The sequence below is a fragment of the Brienomyrus brachyistius genome, unplaced genomic scaffold (genome assembly GCF_023856365.1).
Source record: "Brienomyrus brachyistius isolate T26 unplaced genomic scaffold, BBRACH_0.4 scaffold115, whole genome shotgun sequence".
Classification (NCBI taxonomy): domain Eukaryota; kingdom Metazoa; phylum Chordata; class Actinopteri; order Osteoglossiformes; family Mormyridae; genus Brienomyrus; species Brienomyrus brachyistius.
This window is the reverse complement of record NW_026042390.1, coordinates 440,948-461,059: the sequence shown is the minus strand read 5'-3', so window position 1 is coordinate 461,059 and position 20,112 is coordinate 440,948. Positions and strand designations below refer to the sequence as shown.

The 20,112-nt window shown below is 41.9% G+C and overlaps 1 long non-coding RNA gene across 1 annotated transcript; it reads right to left on the bottom strand.

Annotated features, from left to right (window-relative positions):
• Window positions 1-14,468: 14,468 nt before the first annotated feature.
• LOC125727748 (uncharacterized) lies at window positions 14,469-18,570 on the bottom strand. Its single transcript, XR_007388837.1, has 3 exons — window positions 18,504-18,570; window positions 17,619-17,800; window positions 14,469-14,669 (listed from the first exon to the last, which is right to left on the bottom strand). It is a non-coding gene; the product is annotated as an uncharacterized LOC125727748 (long non-coding RNA).
• Window positions 18,571-20,112: the final 1,542 nt, after the last annotated feature.

Genomic DNA, 20,112 nt, shown 5'->3' with positions numbered 1-20,112 from the left:
TGTCAGTCAGTGTTCTGCCAAGAATGAGGGACTGATTAGCAGTGAGGACGCCAGGCTGGCTGAGAGGTCTGCTATTAAATATGAATTAAAGTTACTTAATATACTCATATACACACACCAGTGATAGATGGATTCCAAATGAAATTCAAATATTTAGAAGTCGATGAGATTTACAGTTTAGATTCAGAGGTAAACTACACAGAGGTGTATTAGTGAAATTAAAAGACTGATGAGTCAAATGTTTTTGTACAGCATATTTCAGGCACAAACACATTGTATTGTATATGAAAAGATATTTTGACACTTTCAATCACTCACTGACTCCAGAGCACTTGGAGGCCTTTGTGCTGATGTGCACAGAGAAGGAAATCCTTATGTTTATAGATAATGAGACAATAATAAAGAAAGTTGCAGAGACCATTACACTACTCAGGCGGCTGTTACTGTTATAAATGTTATGTTATTGTTGTTTAAGCCATTTACAGTTAAACATCTGTATAGTAGTGCAACATGCCTCACGTGAAGAACTGCGAGATTCATTTTGATATTGTTTTATTTGAAAAGATATTTTGACTCTCCGGAGGAACAGGTGTTGTGCTGAATTCTGTACCCCTGACGTAAAATGCGCCCCCTATCGGGAGCGCGCACCGCGCTTTTCTTCGATTCGAAGGGAGAAAAGCCGTATAGTTCCGTCAATCTAAATGTGCAACAGACATATTAAATTGCGTTTTGGCTTAACAACAGTCAGTGAGTGATTGAAAGTGTCAAAATATCTTTTCAAATAAAACAATGTCAAAATGAATCTCGCAGTTCTTCACGTGAGGCATGTTGCACTACTATACAGATGTTTAACTGTAAATGGCTTAAACAACAATAACATAACATTTATAACAGTAACAGCCGCCTGAGTAGTGTAATGGTCTCCAGGGGCGCTGTAAAGGGGGGGTAAACGATGACGATTCTCGGGGCGCATGACTGAGAGGGGGCCCAGAGAAGCCCCCAATAAACTGTGTTGGGGGCCCTGTCAAGATTCTTTTCATGGGGCCCAAAATCCTTAGCAGCGCCCCTGATGGTCTCTGCAACTTTCTTTATTATTGTCTCATTATCTATAAACATAAGGATTTCCTTCTCTGTGCACATCAGCACAAAGGCCTCCAAGTGCTCTGGAGTCAGTGAGTGATTGAAAGTGTCAAAATATCTTTTCATATACATCACAATGTGTTTGTGCCTGAAATATGCTGTACAAAAACATTTGACTTATCAGTCTTTTAATTTCACTAATACACTGCTGTGTAGTTTACCTCTGAATCTAAACTGTAAATCTCATCGACTTCTGAATATCTGAATTTCATATGGAATCCATCTATCACTTGTGTGTGTGTATGAGTATATTAAGTAACTTTAATTCATATTTAATAGCAGACCTCTCAGCCAGCCTGGCGTCCTCACTGCTAATCAGTCCCTCATTCTTGGCAGAACACTGACTGACAGGGTTCTGCTGGTCAGAAACTACAAAATGGTTAAATGGTCATTTTACTGCATCATTAGATTGTCCTTTAGATTTTTATATGTATATTTTTTCTTAAAATTACATTTGTGAACACATTGATCTGTCATGATAAGCCATAGAAATGCACTAATATTTGAATTGGTTTCATATTTTGCTGCAGGTTTACCTGCAACATTTACCTGTTCCCAGTTCTTTTCATTCTTTTGAAAAAATCTCTGTGATTTTGGTACATTTGGCCGCATCCTCCTCCAACGCTCTTTTTTTTCTTAGCCTGACCTTTTCAGCCCCTCCTGATCTCTTCTTTTCCATATTGTTACACTAATTGCAATTTTACTAAATCAAAGAAAGTTTTAAATCAATAAATAATTTACGAATCGTAAGTAGGGGGTGGCATGGTGGTGCAGTGGTTAGCACTGTTGCCTAACACTTCTGGGACTCGGGTTCAAGTCTCTGCCTGGGTCACGTGTGCGGAGTTTGCATGTTCTCCCCATGTCGTCGTGGGGTTTCCTCCGGGTACTCCGGTTTTCCCTCACAGTCCAAAAACATGCTGAGGCTAATTGGAGTTGCTAAATTGCCCGTAGGAGTGCATGTGTGAGTGAATGGTGAGTGAGTGTGCCCTGCGATGGGCTGGCCCCCCATCCAGGGTTGTTCCCTGCCTCCTGCTCATTGCTTCCGGGATAGGTTCCAGACCCCCCGCGACCCAGTAGGATAAGCGGTTTGGAAAATGGATGGATGGATGGATGGATGGATGGATGTCTATATCAATATACAAGTGAAGGGAACATATGCAGGAAAAATGTATTGAACACCCTTAAAATTATATTTATCCCAGATAAATCCCAGTTGTTTTTGTTTTAACGTCCAGAGTTAGTATCTTATTGAATCTATTTATTTTTCCCCAAGTAATATGATGCATTTAGGTTTAATCAGTATTATTTTACTTTGGATTCGGAAGTTACAAAATCACCAGGTAAGTTGATTTTAGATGTTTAACTCATGAACAGATAGAAATGATGCGGCTTAAGATTAATTAGAATTAATTTATTGTCTATTTTTGTTAAGCACAGGATCCCTCGTAGACCGAGACTTCAAGGGCATTTTGTACACTTCATCTGTACAACTTTAACTGCTTCTGCAGTCTTTTTCTCCCCACACCCTCTCTTTCTTCACTTCTCTTTCTGTCTTCACTCCAGAACAAATCCTCAGGAATCTCCATCCTGCAGTTCCTGGGAAAAGCCTCCTGCCACTCATCCTTGGAGCAGCGGCCCAATCTCAGGATCTCATACGTCAACATTCATTCTCATACGTCACAGCAGCTGTGGACATCTGGAGAAAAGGAGAGACCCTGATGTGCAGCCTACATTTTGTAAACTCGCACAATAAATTATCTTATTACCAGTTTATTGTTTGAAGTTTCATTATTTACAATTACATTTAGTATGGATTAAGGCAATTCCAGAATCAATAATAATTTTTCCCCAGTAATGGGTGGAGACCTCAACACCTCCAATGTTCCAGCAAAAGTTATGCCCTAATCCTACGTTATTTTATCTTTACAGTTTTGCACGACTGGTTACACACAATTCTCGGAAAACTGCACAATTTAGCAGAACTATAAACAAAACCCAAAATCAAAAATGAACACTGAAAAAACTTACACACAGATATAAACAATGTATATTCTCATCAAAATACACATGCATAGCAAGAATGTGGGCAGTAATTGTATACTGGTTTGCAAAAAAAAAGAACCTTTTGGTTAAACAAAAAAAAAATAGAGAAGAAATTCAGGATTTTCTCATCGTGCTTACAAGCGAGCCTTGGCAGGGACAGCTGCACCCCTTGGCTGGGCCAAACTGGGGTCACCAGCCATGCCCGCATATCACCCCTTACGGCCCACAAAGAGGAAACCATGGTTAATATTAGCATGCATGGTCTGATTGCCCCCTGGTGGTTGATGGCGAGTTTGCAGCCGGCTATCGCATCACGCAATAGACAAAGTGGGAAGAAGTAGACACAGTTCAAACCGAAAAAGACAGAAGGAGTTGCCAGGAGGTTATGCTGCTTGTGAGGATGGACCTGCTTGCCAGAACTGCAGGTAACATCCAGGCCTCCCTCAGACAGCTAAGGGAGTAAAGGTGCTGATGGGCCTTATTCATAGCAGCTGCAGCATTCTGTGCCCACTTAACACTGACCTCAGTGATGAGCTGGAGAGTGTGCTGAAGGCAGACACTTATATACACGGCAAAGACCCAGACCGTATGAAGGCTCAGGTTAGGCTCAGCTGATGTGCGGCAGTGTGCAGTAGCTCTTTGTTTTACGATACTGCAGGCCCAAGTACACTTAGAAAAATGGGTAAAAATTTGTACCTTTGCTTCTACCGTTGTGGGGACTGTACTACAAAGAGTCAACGCAAGGTAAGCTGCAAAGTGCAGACAAATGTACAACCTACCCTACATAGTGCACTACGTTTACTTTGCTTGTACCATGAGTTCTGTCTTTGCACCGTATCCGTTTGGCACTATATGTCGGTCATTCCTGTTATTCAGTGATTTTTCTGTCCCCATGGTTTACTTACATTTTCTCTAACATGAGTCACATATTTAAAGCAAATAGCTTATATATTTAGGTCTTTATCACGTAAACAGATATAATACGTATTAAAGTACCATTTTGTATATACACACCATTTTCTTGATATATGCATTAAGGCTGCCGTGATTAGTGGACGTAGTCCATGACATGTCTTTCTTCAATATCACTATTTAATTATTGGAGTAGTTATTCTCTATAGCCCTGCAGTGACATACAGCTTGTTGTTGTCAAAATTAAACTACATGCTCAATGTGATTTTCTGCAGGAAAATTAATTGCTTAGATTGATCGACCAATCATTAAAATAATTGATAGATTAATCAGTAGAAACATAAAGGGCTGTAGCTACTTATTTGTGCATGAATCTCCTTGCGTCAGAGGAAGCTGGAAGGGGGATGTGACCTTTATGGAGTAGAATGAGACAGAAGAGCTGTAAAATAAATGGTTATGCTAACTGCAGTGAGGCCTCTTTCACGCAGCCCTGCTCAGTCTGTCTAGTCATACCATGAGAGTCAGTTAATCAAGGAGGTTTGGATTGTCTGCTGGGAACCTGTACAGCCGGTGCTTTGTACTGCTGATGGCCTCTTCTTCACACGTGCTTTGCTGCCACCTGCCGGTCAAAGATTAAAATTGGTTTATTCATTAGTGAAAGTAAAAATCTTATTGCATTGCTTATTAATTCTTAAAAATTTTACATTTGTCATTATTTTGATTTAATAAATATTCTGATTGAATTAATATTTTACAAATATTTCAAAATTAAATGTAAATGGTTGTGGTTTTCAGATCACAGCTCCCCCTCAAAGCCCACCAATCAGTGACCATCTTGATGAAAGACATGAAATCAGGACAGCCCACTTTTTTCTCAGCCTGTAACGTCTCTCCTTTATGCCCTGTTGCTGTACCACAGTTCCTCCTGTCATCAGAAGCAGCACCAGCACCTGCCTGCCATGACCTGCCCACTTTGAGACTCAAATCTTAAAATACAGACGGTGTGAATTGGGATCTTGCCATTTTGCTCATATCACTTCCTGTGCCGGCACTTGGAGGATGGGCTTCCCCTGTGAGTCTGGTTCCTCCCAAGGTTTCTTCCTTCTAGGGAGTTGTTCCTTGCCACTGGTTTGCTCTCTGGGGGCTTTGGGCAGGGATGAGGTAAAGTGCTTTGAGACAATATAATGTTGTGAAAATGCGCGACAGAAGTAACATTGAATTAAATTGAAATGAATCACACCAGCTTGTCTCAGCTGACAGCAGCTCTTACTTATCCGATATGGGGTAAGGGGAGAAAGATATCACATACCTTCTGGTCAACATCAAAAGAGATTTACGTAAGGAATAATTGACGACGGCCGTTGAATTATTAGAAAATAATGCACACCCGAGGTGTAATGCTGTTACACCTCGGGTGTGCATTATTTTCTAATAATTCAACGGTCCGGAGTCAATTATTCCGCTTATACTACGGTTGCCACACCTCAATACATCGATCAGATGATATATTTCAAGGGATTCGTCCAGTTTTTCTACTTAAATCGCTATTGTGAGTAGGATTATTTCTTCCGCATCTCATCCAACGACTCTTTTGCTAGTTCCAAAACGTCATTTTAAAGCTGGCAATGGAGGCTTGAGCCGTTGATAGCAGACTAATACAGTTAATAATGAAGTTATTAGAAAGAGAGCGAGAGAGACAGAGACACGGAGAAAGAGAAACAGAGAGAGAGAGAGAGAGAGAGCTTGTATGAATTAGGCTACCTCTGTGTGTCCCTCAACATTGTTCTGAAGCACCGTCTCTAAACTGTAAGTCTGCTTTAAGATGCAGCGCTGTTATTACCTCGCTAGTGAGAAATGTCATGTGTAGCCTTTAAGTTGGTACACTAGGCTAACTAATACTGCTGCAGCCCAGTTGTTGAAAGTTTCATATTCACCGTAAATATTAAAATTTACTTTCGGAAAATCGTCTGTCATGTTGTTGTTTTTGTTAGTCCTGTGTGCTGTATAGGTACTGTATGCTAATTTCCGTTATTACAGTTAACTATGCGAAGTGATATGGAACTGTAATGCGGTCAAGAGAGCTACCTGGAACTACGTTCACCGTGCGTTTATCTGAAAATAATTGCACACCTCAAAACGTTCGTCAGCCAATCAGATTAAAGCATTCAACGGTCCCGTAGTATAAATATAAAATAATGTACTAGAAACTGGTATAACACTCACTAAATGTGACCTATTATGCTTTTCCCTTTCTATTCGTGTGTTATATGGCTTCAGGTGCATGTAAACAGTCTGCAAAGTCTTAAGACGCAAAGTACATAGCAAAGGGAGTAACTCTCACCACAGAAACCACTCTTCTCTCATCTGCCTAAAACACCTCATTGGAATTCCAGCCCTTACTTTTACAACATGATGAGGTCTCTTCATAACACAGTCCTTATTGGCTGTCTACCTGCAAGGATCCATCTGCCGACTGCAAGACAGGGGAATGAAGGGTAAGCTGACCAATCAAACCACACTGGACTCATTGGGGGTGGGATTAGACAGAGGGTGAATAGAGATGTGCATTAATGAGAAATGATATGTGATTTTGGAATACTGAAGCATGCAAACGCTATTCTAGTAGAGCCTAAAAATACAATTTTAAACTGAAAGTGAGCATAATAATGCACCTTTAAGCAACAGTAGGTTGCTGTCCATGGTGCTGAAAACCCGGATTGGCAAATTTTACACAAAATTCCTTTATCTAATTTAACTATAACCCTCTTATTTTGTTGGCAGTGATGCTGTGTGACGTCTACAGAGGTTGGTATTGAAAGGATTACAGTGGGTAATGGGTGATTTAGATGAACCTAGATGAAATTTCATCCTTTGAATTCCATGGAGTTGCTGTTACCTCTCCACTCGATATTCGGATCATTGTTGTCTACCGCCCTCCTGGCCCCCTAGGCTGCTTTCTAGAGGAGCTTGATACTCTCCTCAGTCTCTTCCCCACTGACAGCTCCTCTCTCATTCTCCTTGGTGACTTCAACCTCCCCCATGACAAGCTCCCTTCTTCTGGTCTCCTCCCTTTTCTCGATTCCTTCTCTCTAACATCCAACAGCTCCTCTCCGACACACAAAGGAGGTAACGTCCTCGACCTGGTTTTCAGCCGCCCCTCTCCGGCTACTGACATCTCTTCTACTCCTCTACACATTTCTGATCACCACTTTGTATCCTTTACCATTGCCCTACCCGTCTTGCCCAATCCCAGTTTTCAACGTTTCCTCCCCACTCGACCAAACCTCCACTCTGTCTCCGCTTCTTCTGTTGCTTCCTGCACCCTGTCTTACCTTCCTGACCCTGACTCCTTTTCCTCCTTGGCACTGGAGTCTGCAACTGATACTCTCATCTCCTCACTTCACACATCCTTGGACAACCTCTGCCCGCTGTCTTCCAAACCAAGGAAAACTCGGCCTACTCCTTGGCTTTCAGCTGCATTACGTACTAACCGAAGAGAATTGCGGGTAGCAGAGAGGACGTGGAAGAAATCTAAGCTTGATGCAGATCTGTCTTCCTACCGTACTCTGTTATCCAAATTCTCTATGGACGTGACTGCAGCTAAAACTGCCTTTTACAAAGACAAACTTGAATTATCCTCACGAGATCCTCGCAAACTCCATAACATCTTTTCGTCTCTTCTCAACCCTCCCCCTCCTCCTGCTCCTTCCTTCCTGACTGCTGAAGATTTTGCCAACTTCTTTGCCGAGAAGATTGACAGAATCTGTCAGACATTCTCTCCCTCATCCACTACACTACACACTAAGGATTTCCCTCCCCCCTCACTGGCCCAGTTTTCCGGTCTTACGGCAGATGAGATCATGAAAGTCATCTCATCTTCCAACCCTACCACCTGCCCACTTGATCCAATCCCTTCTGCATTGTTTCAGACAATCTCTCTAGACCTTCTCCCCTTCATCACGACTATCATTAATGGCTCCATAACCTCCGGTCATGTACCAACAGCATTCAAAATAGCCAGGGTCATTACCATCCTAAAAAAACCCACTCTACATCCCTCAGACACTTGCAGCTACCGACCAGTATCGCTTCTTTCCTTCCTTTCAAAAATCCTCGAACGTACAGTCTACAACCAGCTTTCTCTCTATCTCTCTCAGAACAACCTCCAGGATCCTAATCAGTCTGGCTTTAAAGCAGCTCACTCTACAGAGACTGCCCTCTTAGCAGTCACGGAGAAGCTACATGCTGCCAGATCGGCCAAACTGTCATCTGTCCTCATCCTTCTTGACCTATCAGCAGCATTTGACACGGTCAACCACAAAACTCTCCTATCCATCCTTAGGAGTCTTGGCATTGGTGGCCTGGCCTGGCGCTGGCTGGCTTCCTACCTAGAAGGCCGAACATACCAAGTGACATGGAATGGATCCACATCTACTCCACGTTGTCTTTCCACCGGTGTCCCTCAGGGCTCGGTTCTTGGCCCTCTCCTATTCTCCCTCTACACTAAATCTCTTGGCGAAGTTATATCCTCACATGGCTTCTCCTACCACTGCTATGCCGATGACACTCAACTCATCCTCTCCTTCCCTCCCTCAGACACTCATGTCTCCACTAAGATCTCTACATGCTTGGCAGACATCTCATCTTGGATGACCACTCACCAGCTAAAACTCAACACTAGTAAAACTGAGCTGCTTTACATCCTGGCTGACTCATCCCCCCTCCAGGACCTTGCGATCTCTTTCGACAACTCCCTGATCCGTCCTTCGGTTTCTGCTAGAAACCTTGGAGTTACCATAGATGATCGGTTGTCATTTTCCTCACATATCGCCAGTCTTTCTCGCTCTTGTCGGTTTCTCCTCTTTAACATCAGGAGGATACGTCCATTTCTTTCCACTCAGGCTACCCAGATACTCGTCCAGTCCCTCGTCATCTCACGCCTTGACTACTGTAACTCGCTTCTAGCGGGTTTGCCACTGAGCGCCATCCGTCCCCTCCAACTGATTCAGAATGCAGCTGCTCGTCTTGTTTTCAACCTTCCCAAGTTCTCCCACACCACTCCTTTGCTGCGCTCCCTCCACTGACTTCCTGTAGCTGCACGCATCAGATTCAAAACACTGATGCTCGCATACAAAGCCAAAAATTCTCTGGCACCATCCTACCTAAAGGACCTCATCACACCCCGCTCTGCACCACGATCTCTCCGATCCTCCAGCACTGCTCGACTGGTCCCTCCTCCCCTCAAGGCACAAGGAAGACACGCATCTCGGCTCTTCTCTGTCCTGGCACCTAATTGGTGGAATGAACTCCCCCTAGATGTCCGAACAGCTGAATCCTTGACTGTCTTCAAGCGACGACTCAAAACTTTTCTTTTTCAGAAATACCTGACGTAGAACTTCTATATTCTTTCTCGACTCTTATTCTGGTGTGTGTTTAAAAAAAAAAAAAAAAAAAAAAAAAAAAAATTCTGCACTACTCAATGGAGTTCTCAGAGATAGTATTCATAGCTTGGGTCCTTATTGAGCTAGCATTGGAAATTCATTGCAGAGTCTCAAAGCACTTATGTAAGTCGCTCTGGCTAAGGGCGTCTGCCAAATCCTGTAAATGTAAATGTAAATGTAAATTTGACATCCAAAAGGGTTTGGACACTCAGTTCAACTTTGGACAACAAATCTTCCCAGACGTTTCTCTCTGTCTCTCTTGCCAGTTATTTTCTGTTTCACCTGAATCAAGGAGGAATCAAATGCGCAAGCACACTGTAGGATATATAAGATGCAAATCCATTAAAAAGCTTTTTTGTTTAAACATTATAAAACAGATTTACATACATTAATTAAGTAGTTTGAAACTTCATTTAGAAAAAGGAGGCAATGACCAGCCCAACCAGTAGTTCTATCTCTGATTTTTCAGAATCTCTTGTCCCTTGGATAACTCTTGAAGTCATAATTTAACAAATTTTTAGCTCTGTCTTCAACTTCATCAGTTAGATGATCATTGTGGAGGGAAATGCAGTGAAGCCATGAAACATGCTGTCAGGGTTGGTCGCGATCGCTGGGTGAAGCGGGCGGCCGTTCGGGCAGGCGAGCAGGCAAGAAGCAGGCAGGCAAGCGGAAGACGGGGAAACGGGGATTTATTGGATGAACTAGGTGCGGGAAACATCAGACGCCAACTAACATCAATGACAGACAATGAACTCAGGCCAGACATGGACTGAAATAGACAGGACTGATCAAAATAACTAGACACAGCTGGGCACGATCAGGGAAGCACACGAGGATCGTACGAGCTGGGCGTGACACATGCTAGATTTAAACTTTTCAGGTGTTTCACTGAGACCCATTGCCAAAGGTGCATAAGATCAAGCACCTAGCCATGCAGACAGGTTTACAAACATTTGTGAAAATATGGGTTGTTCTGAAGACCTCAGTGAATTCAAGCATGGTACTATCATGGAATGCCACCTTTGCAATTAGGCAGTTTTTGAAATTCCTTTCCTGCTATATATCCCATAGTGAACTGTCAGTGGTATTATTGCAAAGTGAATGTCTTTAGGAATAACAAAAACTGTGCTAAAAAGTGGCAGGCCACATAATGTAACAGAGTGCTAAGGTGCAAAGTTGCTAATGCTTTGTTGACTCAATAATTGCAGAAAAACTGTGCACTGAGAAATTTCAACATACCATGGCATTTTAGACAATTATGTGCTTCCAATTTTGGCATTAATATATCCTATAACTCAGTATAGATGGTAATGTCTGAGTTACTGCTGCCCAGAATGTATGAGCTGGTTGGTAAGTCCACATAGCATGAAAGGAATCATGGATACTAGTATGGGAGCACTGGGAACATGTCTGCATCAGCAAGGCCCACATTGGACATTTCATACTGAGTTATATGTGATCTATAAATAACGCTATACTGAATTAATTGAAGGTTTGTAATTCAATTTCGCCGTCTTTGTTGTAGGGCACACAGGAGGATCGTACGAGCAGTGTCCTCCGTTGGGATAGCGGCATGCTGTAACAACACGAGACCACGAGAACCACGGCAGTATTGAACATGGCGGCACGCAACTGACTACAAAAAGGTTATCAATTGTATTCTTTCCACGCCAACTTATCTCTAGACAGCCTTAAAGGTAATCAAAATACATTTCAGTTGTATCCGTAAAAACTTTAGCATGTTGGAGCACAGTGAAATTCTGAACAGTTTATAAATTTTTATGGACGAGTGCTTCGAGAGAATTGCTATGGGGAAATCAGACAAAACACCGACTTCCTCCACCTGTAAAAACAACTCATCCTCCAAGAGAAGCCGCCCAGAGGAATCCGCCGAAAGCGGCTTCTCCTAATACCAACGACGTGACAGACATTTTGGAGTCTATAGATAAACGACTATCCAGCTTAGATGCGCATCTGTCCCTAATGGAAATTCTCCATAAAGAGTTCCAGGCTTTGCGTGAGTCAGTGGAGTACAGCCAACAGCAGGTGGAATCACTCGCTGCAGAGAATGCGACCCTCTGGGAATCGGTAAAATCCCTCACAGATTGACGTGCCTTTCGGAGGAAAATAAAAAAATTAAAGAAACTATCATTGACCTCCAGGCCTGCAGCATGAGAGACAATTTAGTAATTTCAGGCATTATTACGAAAGCAGAGTTTAGCACTTTGAAATTGTTAAAATATAAAGTGCATTACAAATAAAATTTATTATTATTATTATTATTATTATTATTATTACGATGAAAGAGTTCATCCAAACTCAGCTAAAACTCCCGGAGGACACAGTAAAAACCATCAGTTTCCATCGAGTTCACTGCTTAGGAGGGAAGAGACCCGACGGACGCAGACCCAGACCAATAGTGGCCAAATTCTAGCACTTTAAACAAAAAGAACTGGTTAAAAGCCGCGGCCGGGAACTAAAAGGAACGAACCTTAGTATCAACGACCAGTTTCCCAAGGATATCCTGGAAAGAAGGAAGATCCTGTTCCCTATACGGAAAACATTCATCGACGGAGGCTCCCTTGCTGTCATTGCGGTCGACAAACTGTACGTCAACGGATGGCTCTGTTGCCACCAGAATTCCACCCCCTGGCTGTTCTGAATCAGCAACAGGTGATCTGTATCCACACTAACAATCTTGATGTAATAATCCATAGTTTATCTAAGAGATCTAGATATAATAATAATTGCCGGTCTAATGAGCTTAAGGCATTGTCATCGTCTCTCTTCTTTTATTATTATGATTATTATTATTATTATTATTATTATTATCCTTTTCTTCTCTCTTTCTTTTTGTCCCTTGTTTTTCCCCTCTTGATTGCTGTTGTCACTTTGCGATGTTGCTTTGGCTCCTGCACTGTTTTAGTTCACTTAAGGCTCCTCCCACGTTTTCTCACTACTTTTTCTCTGCATCACATTTCTGTTACATTCCCATTTTCTCCATGTTGCCATATGCTCAATGCAAAGCATAATTAATGGCACAAAGTGTACACAACGCCAAGCAAAGTGTACACAAGCATACACAAGTGGTGCTGGCAGTGCCCTGGGGTGTGGTCGCCGGGGGCCCCGGGTCCGCTCCTTCCCGCACGGCGGTGGGGGGCTGGGGTGCCTACTGAGCCAGCTGGTTAGCTGGCTCTCTTTTGTCAGGGGGTGAGCAATCTGCCCCCTGGCCTTATGAATCCCAGCCCCTCTCCCCCCTCATTCACAATATGCCGCGCACACATGTAGGGCCTCGGGGGGAAGGGGGGTGGGGTGTATGCCGTGCATACTACGGTGGGGAGGGCCATTTACGTGGCCTTACTCACTGTGCTGTGCGGCCTTCTGCCTCCCCCTGTTTTAATTGCACTTTAGTCATCACATGCCAGTATACACACAGGGCCTTGGGGGGCGGGGGCACTACTCAGAGGCTGGTGGTATCACTCGCCTCTGTGCTGCTGCCCCCCCCAATTTTACTCAGACCATATACATTCAGGGTCTTGATGGGGGAGTGATGTGGAGGAGAGCTGTTCACAAGCAGCGCCCGTCAATTTTAAATTCATCTTAGTTTCTCAACAGTCATACTCACCCCTACACTACATACAGTCTCATACATCTCCACACGCATCCAACACTCTATCTCTGAGAGTGGTCACGCACGCTAGCCTGCATCTCGCCTACACAATTGAGCACACATGTACATATACTTGCATGCACCCATCCAAGCACACACTAAGATTTTATATGCTTGTATAGTTGTGTTACTTTCTGCACGCTATAATTTTGTTTATTCCTTTCTGAATCTATCACTCCTTTTCTTTTTCCTGTCTTTTTTTTCTCCTTTTCCTTTTTTCCCCTCCTAATATGTCCCTCCTCTACGGCCAGCTCACCCACTGCAATGTTTTTACATGATGAAACTGAAATAAATAAATTAAATTAACATAAAAAGAAATAGATCAACATCAGGGGTCTATACAGAGTTTATAGAGCCCCTCATGGTAAAGCAAGCATGTTTGGCACAGCAGTGCATTCAGACCATGATTCTGCTAAAGCTGCCAGACAGGACAAGGGGAAAAAAGAGAACATTTCTAGAGTCTCTTGATATGGGAAGTCAGAAACATCAGGCCTATTTATTGAGATCCGCATGAAAGCTACAAGGTGGTCTCCTGGCAGCCTATTGCGGATGTTTGGCTCGAGCTGAAAATATATTAACTGTTAGGCTTTAAAAACGATAGCTGATAGCATAAAATGGTGATAGTTTAAAGCAGAAAATTCCATTGTGAAACGTCTTTATCACCCTTTAAAAAACACAGATATTTTTCTCTGCTTTTCAGGTGGCTGACGCTACATATTTTCTGACGCGCGCTCTCTGTCCGCTGGTGGGAGTGTGCTCACCTGTGTGTGCGCGCACGTGTCTGTGAGCGCGCATCGGGACGGAACTCCGCCATGCGCGGAAGTGTAGAGCAGGGGTGTCCACACTTTTTCAGCTTGCGAGCTACTTATAAATGACCAAGTCAAAATGATCTACTATAAAAATGCAAAACATATTGTTATTTATATATTTATAGATATTCGTTATTATTTATTGTTGTTATTATTATTGTTATTATTTAATATTGTTTATCATTATTATTAATTTCCCTTTGGCATAAATGAAGCATTTTTGCATTGAACTGGGATTTTAGTTCCTTCACCTTTCTCTTACTCAGCTCGCTTTTCGGAGGGAAGTTAATGCCGTAGTTTTTATGAGCAGTCCGAAAATGCCGCTCCACATTTCCCTTCTTCGGAATAGCATGGTAGACTGACAGATGAAACAAACGCACTTCGAAAATGACCTTGTGGGGAAAAAATACTCCTCCTTTCATTCCGTATGGAAGTGGTAGGTTATTGGCTTCGTACTTGGTCCTGCTCCCCCATTCAGTTTTATACCCTCTCTTAAGTTTAGTAGAAATAAATTGGAGGCGACTCGGTTGCTTACTGGAGTTTTGCAGCAGCTGGCGCGGTTGATCGCGTCACCCTTCCTCTATTTTTTATGTCATGCGATCTACTCAGTCTTTGCGATCGACCAGTAGATCGCGATCGATGTATTGGGCACCTCTGGTATAGAGACAAAAATGACAAGCTGTTGTGCAAATAAGATGAATAACAAAAGGCTATTTAATCTGTTTATTAAAAGGACAATGTATAGAGCTCTTCTATAGTAAAGGTAACCTTACAGTAAATGACTTCTGCTGTGATCTGACGCTATATAGAAAATGTAATTAAATAAGAAGAACTTGACCTTCTGTGGGGGGGGGGGGGGGCACCCTAATATAATGATAGGGGAAACACTGCTGTCTGTCTGCCATAAAATAAATAAAAGGGGGAATTGGAATTGCATATGACTATGGAGAGAATGGTTGGCTATAGTGAAAAAGGTGTGGAAATTTTTACTAATTCACATAAGGGACAGCATGAAGGGTTGTTTAATTCAGCATCGGAGGAATTCATATATTTGTGTGATTATGATAATCACACTATTATAACTTGATTGTACATCTCTTGAATTAATTACAGTGTCATGTATAACACTACACTTTTTAATACATTTTTTGGCAGAACAGACTGCAAAACTGTAGTCCAGGGGCGATTCTAGGTTCAGAGCTTTGGGGGTGCTGAGCACCCAGAGAGCTGCCCAGCAAGGCAAGATACACTTTACTCGTCACAATGAGACTTTTTCCCTGCCTCTTTCAGTCCCCGCATCCTTAAATGTCTCCAGTTGTCCCGAGTTCTATCTGACTGTCTCCTTTGTGCATTTAAATCCCTGTTCCTCCCTGTTCTTTTCGTCTGTTGTCTTCGTCTCCGTCATCAGTCATCATTTTACCATCTCTGTGCAAGTCTGCAAATTTCTTTATTAAATCCTAAGAGTTTCTCTGTGCCTGGGTCCTTGTCAAAAAACATGACATGACTGTTTTGTACATTTTAACAATTTAATTCCAACATTTGTGTAAGAAAAGCAAAACACTTTTTGGAAAAGTCTTTAACAAGACCATCAAATTTGATAAAGTTTTTTTTAAAAATGCTGCAAAAGACCACAACTGCAAAAGAAGAATGGATTGGAATAAAAAATACATATCCTAACCTTAATTACCGGAGGAGAGTAATGAATGATGCTAATAGTGAGTAAAAAGTAAACGGAGTGCATTTTTTGTACAGGGATTCACTTTTAATGTGTATGTATAATATAATACAGATACATAAAGGATACCCTCAAAAAATAAAACAGTGTGAAATACACAAATGTACAAAATATTAATTAAAAAAATTATAAAGATGTTGGCAACTTTGCCTATGGTACAATGTATGCAATGTATGAAAAGATCTTTACTGCAGATACTACTATGACTCTGCAGATTTGTTTTTTTATTTTAACCTATGTCGCCTCACCTTGTGGCTGGCAAATCTGTCTGTCACTTTTTGGTGGTCAACTCTCTCAAGCATCTCTTTCTCAACTGACATCACAGCCAGGTGCTGGAGTCTGCTTTGACCCATGGTCCTTCTCAGCCAGGTATGGAGCCGACGCAAGACACTGAAAGATCTCTCACAGCTACAGCTGCTAACTGGGATTGTTAGGGCAACCTGAATAACAGTTTTCAGTGTGGGGAAGATCTTCTTATCCAGAAGTTTGTATAATGTTAACATATCTGGAATGGCACCAGCCTCACTCTGGAGCTTCAAAAAGTTTTTGGCAACTGCAACTTCCTCTAACTGAAGTTCAATATGGTAATGCAGTGCCAGGGCTGACAAATGAGGCTCAGACAAGAATTGGTTTGAGGTTGGACTACACGCTTGAATCCCATTAAGCAATTCCTGACTAACACCAGAAAATCGCTTCTCAAGTTCAGAGATCATTCTGTCCAGACAAGGAAACAACAATTTCCTTTTAAGCTCTTCTGACACAGAAGAGCCACAGACTTCACTGCCTGCCCCACAGGTTGACTCAACAACAAATCCATCCATTTTCTTTCGTTTCTGCCTCCGTCCAGAAGACTGCTCCAAAACAGCTATCTGGTTTGCCTCACACAAAGCCTTTGTCCTTGCATGAATATCAGTAGCAGTGGCATCACTGCGCTTCTGCTTCAGAGTCTCAACCACCGCATCTTTGTATGTCTGTGCCTGGGCAATATCTATGGTCTCCTTTTGTAGGTATCTGTGTAAACATGCGGTTACAGACAGTAGATCCTAGAAAACAATCAGCAAATACACTGAGGAGAATTTACTGAGTTTTGCCTTTAATCCCACCTCAATAGGTGTGTTGATAGTGGAGAGGCACTCAAGTTGTTAAGCACAGCCATTACTGAACGAACCTGGCATGCCCAGCGTGTGTTTGAGAGTTGCACAAGCCAACTGTTCTGTCTTTCCATCTCTGGCCTCATCAGCCATAATGGCATACATCTGTGATTCCGTCATCTCATGAACAATAGCTACAGTTACCTCTTGTGAACAACATTCAATCATCTCATTCTGACTACTACAAGAGATGTATGTTGTGTTTGATGGGGGTATGTACCTCTGCAAAAATGGATCAAACTTTTCCAAAAGTTTTATGCACTCACAGAAATTCCCTTTATTGTCACTCTCTTCTGTTTCATCATGACCTCTAAATGATATTCCTTGCTTCCCCAAAAAGCAGGTCACTGCCACAATACGTTCTAGGTACTCCCTTCTTTCACTTACTTCTGCGGCACTTGCTGCCTCTATCTGTTCCACAATATTGCCTTGTGACAGACTTGCTTTGTAGCTGTTCCAACAAACTACGCTGTCCTTGTGTGACTGAGTGGATTCATGTTTTTGAAACTTGCTCAGTGCCTTTTGCCAATTACTGACTCCATCGTTCACTAATGTGTCATACCTAAGACTTTTGCCAAAGACTTGACAAGCGTAGCAGAAAGCAGCATTTTTTTTGGATAAAGAATATTCTAACCATTTAAAGCTTTTGAACCAGTTTTCTTGGAAGGATCTTTTTTGTGTGCCAAACTGAGTGAGAGGGTACTGGGACAGTTTTACCTGTTTAGGACCAGTAGTCTTATCCCCCAAATCAAGAGCCATATCTTGAACATCTTTGGACTGCTGACTGGAACTCTGCCCTGTCTGTCTCTCCTCATCTCTTTCCCTGGTTGGTTCTTTCTGCCTCTCCTCATCTTGTTCCCTGGTCTGCTTTCTCAGAGTCTCTCCCTGTTCTTCGCCTCCTTGTGTAATGAGATTAACCAAACAGTAAATCATATCGATAAATAGGAAAATGTAATGAAGGTGTCCTGTTTACATTTCAGAATGAAGTCTAATGATATAAGATCATGATTCTCAAACTATGGTACCTGGTACGTGAGCTCCCCATTGCGGTACTTGGAGGAAAGTTATAAGCATCTTTTGAAAATAAAAATACTTCAAACATGTACAATTCAATCAAAAAAGTACAAATCTTTGAATTAAAATACCTAAAGTATACTAAATTCATATTTTTCGAATATACTAAGCATTGTCTTCCCTTTTCTTCTTGTTTCAATGTCAGCCTGCTAAATTTTCACGTTCTTAGGATGCTCATTCTGACTTAATGCAAATGTGGGTGGCACGTACTGCGGTAGTCATACAGACTAGATGGTCCAAAAGTTGACCTACCTACTATTGGCTGAGGTTTTGTAGATTTGTGGCTGAACCACAAAAAATATATCATTAATTTTATTCTGCCCAATTAATGATAATAATGTTATGTTGGAATATTGTTAAAGAGGCAAAAACTGCTTCAACACAGTTTGTTTTGCAGATTCTGTATAGCAGCTTTAATACAGAGAGAACACAATTTCCAGATTGTATGAGTAAAATTAGGATCTTTTTCTGTCAGTTTAACAGTTTCTGTTTTGCCTGTCACTGACTATTCCCTGTTTGTTTTCTTACCTGGTTCTTCCTGACCTTGTACTTTCTCCTCACTGTCTGCTCTTTCCTCTCTCCCTCTTTGAACTGACAATCATACACAAATAGATTGTATTCAATTAGATAAAGAAATTACATTTATATAAAAAAATGCTATTGACATCACTAATAAAAAAACTCTTCTCTCAGTGTACTTTCAATCAAAAGGCAAATAACCAAACCACGTGTACATTTAATAAAATATATGACTATTTAAACACTGATCCAACATTATTCTTGATTGACAGATCATGATCTTCTACTTTTACCTGAATGCCCGTCCATTTTTTGAAAAAACTTCCTTATATCCATTATGAACCTGGCTGTCTTTCTGTGCAAAATACACACACACACACACACACACACACACACACACACCAGAAGTTATAAAGTTAATGGGCATCCAGTCAGTTAGCTACCTTAGGTTTAATATTCGGAACATGAAAAAATAACCAGCTTCTCTCGGTCCATTTCAAAGAGGACTGGTGAAACGGTTGGCAATTTAAGTTTGTAGATTTAGGCTATATAAATTTCAATGGGAGCAACAGGACGGTCAAAATGTTGCTGATTTTCTTACAGAGTTGGGCGGATTGTAGAGTAGCAAACATCGTCAGAAAACGTGTTTTCAACACTGCAGTTTACCTGTGAGGGTAATGTTTTTCAGCTAATAAGAGACATGGTCAGACTCCTACTACCTAACTATATATAGAAAGAGTTACTGAAGGTTAAATGCAGCTAACATGTCCTGTTTTAAGCCAAGTACTCACACCACCGCTGCAATGCGTCTCAGCCACCATTGCTCTGGCAGGAGCGCTGGAGCCAGTCAGAGTAGCGGAGAGTGAAGCTGGAACGAACCATTTTTCGGGGCTGGGGGGGGGGGGGTATCTATACTAGTTATTGAAATATTACATCTGAATGCTTTTTCATATTTTAATACTGTCTCACATAAACAGCATGAACTGTCAAAAAAAGTTAGAAATCTTTAGAAATCCTTGGGGGTGCTTTTATTCATTTTGGGGGTACTGAAGCAGCCCCAAAAATGGGCTAAAATCGCCCCTGGGCAGGACCCTGTTAACCCTAATCCAGGCAAAGTTACAAGGTCCTCTCTGTTTCTCTTCATAGGGGTCTTTGCAGACATCCAGACATGAGCTTGTTTTGCTCAGTGAGTAACACCATGGCCCCACAATTACGGAGCTGTGAGTTCAGTTCTGACCCTGACAAAAAATCAGTATAATGTTGCAAATTTTCTGTGTTCACTAGTTTCCATCAACAGACTGTGTGAACTATGACTGTGTGTATACTACTCTGGGTACCTTGGGTCCTGTTGTAAGCTCCCAGCACAGCAGTTCCCTGTACTGGAGAAGCAGTAATGGAATATGAATGGGAATCTACAGTAGATGTACTGTTTACAGTGAAATGTAGTTCAGAAAAAGAGAGAATGTCAACCTTGAGAGGATCACTTACCTCAGCAGTGACATTCATGTCTCTCGTGCCTCTTCCTATCATGTCAGTAGATGGATTGGGAGAGCATGGGGGTCATGTAGTCGCTGGAATGGGGTCTGTGGCACTCCTGATATTTTTGTAAGACGGTGAA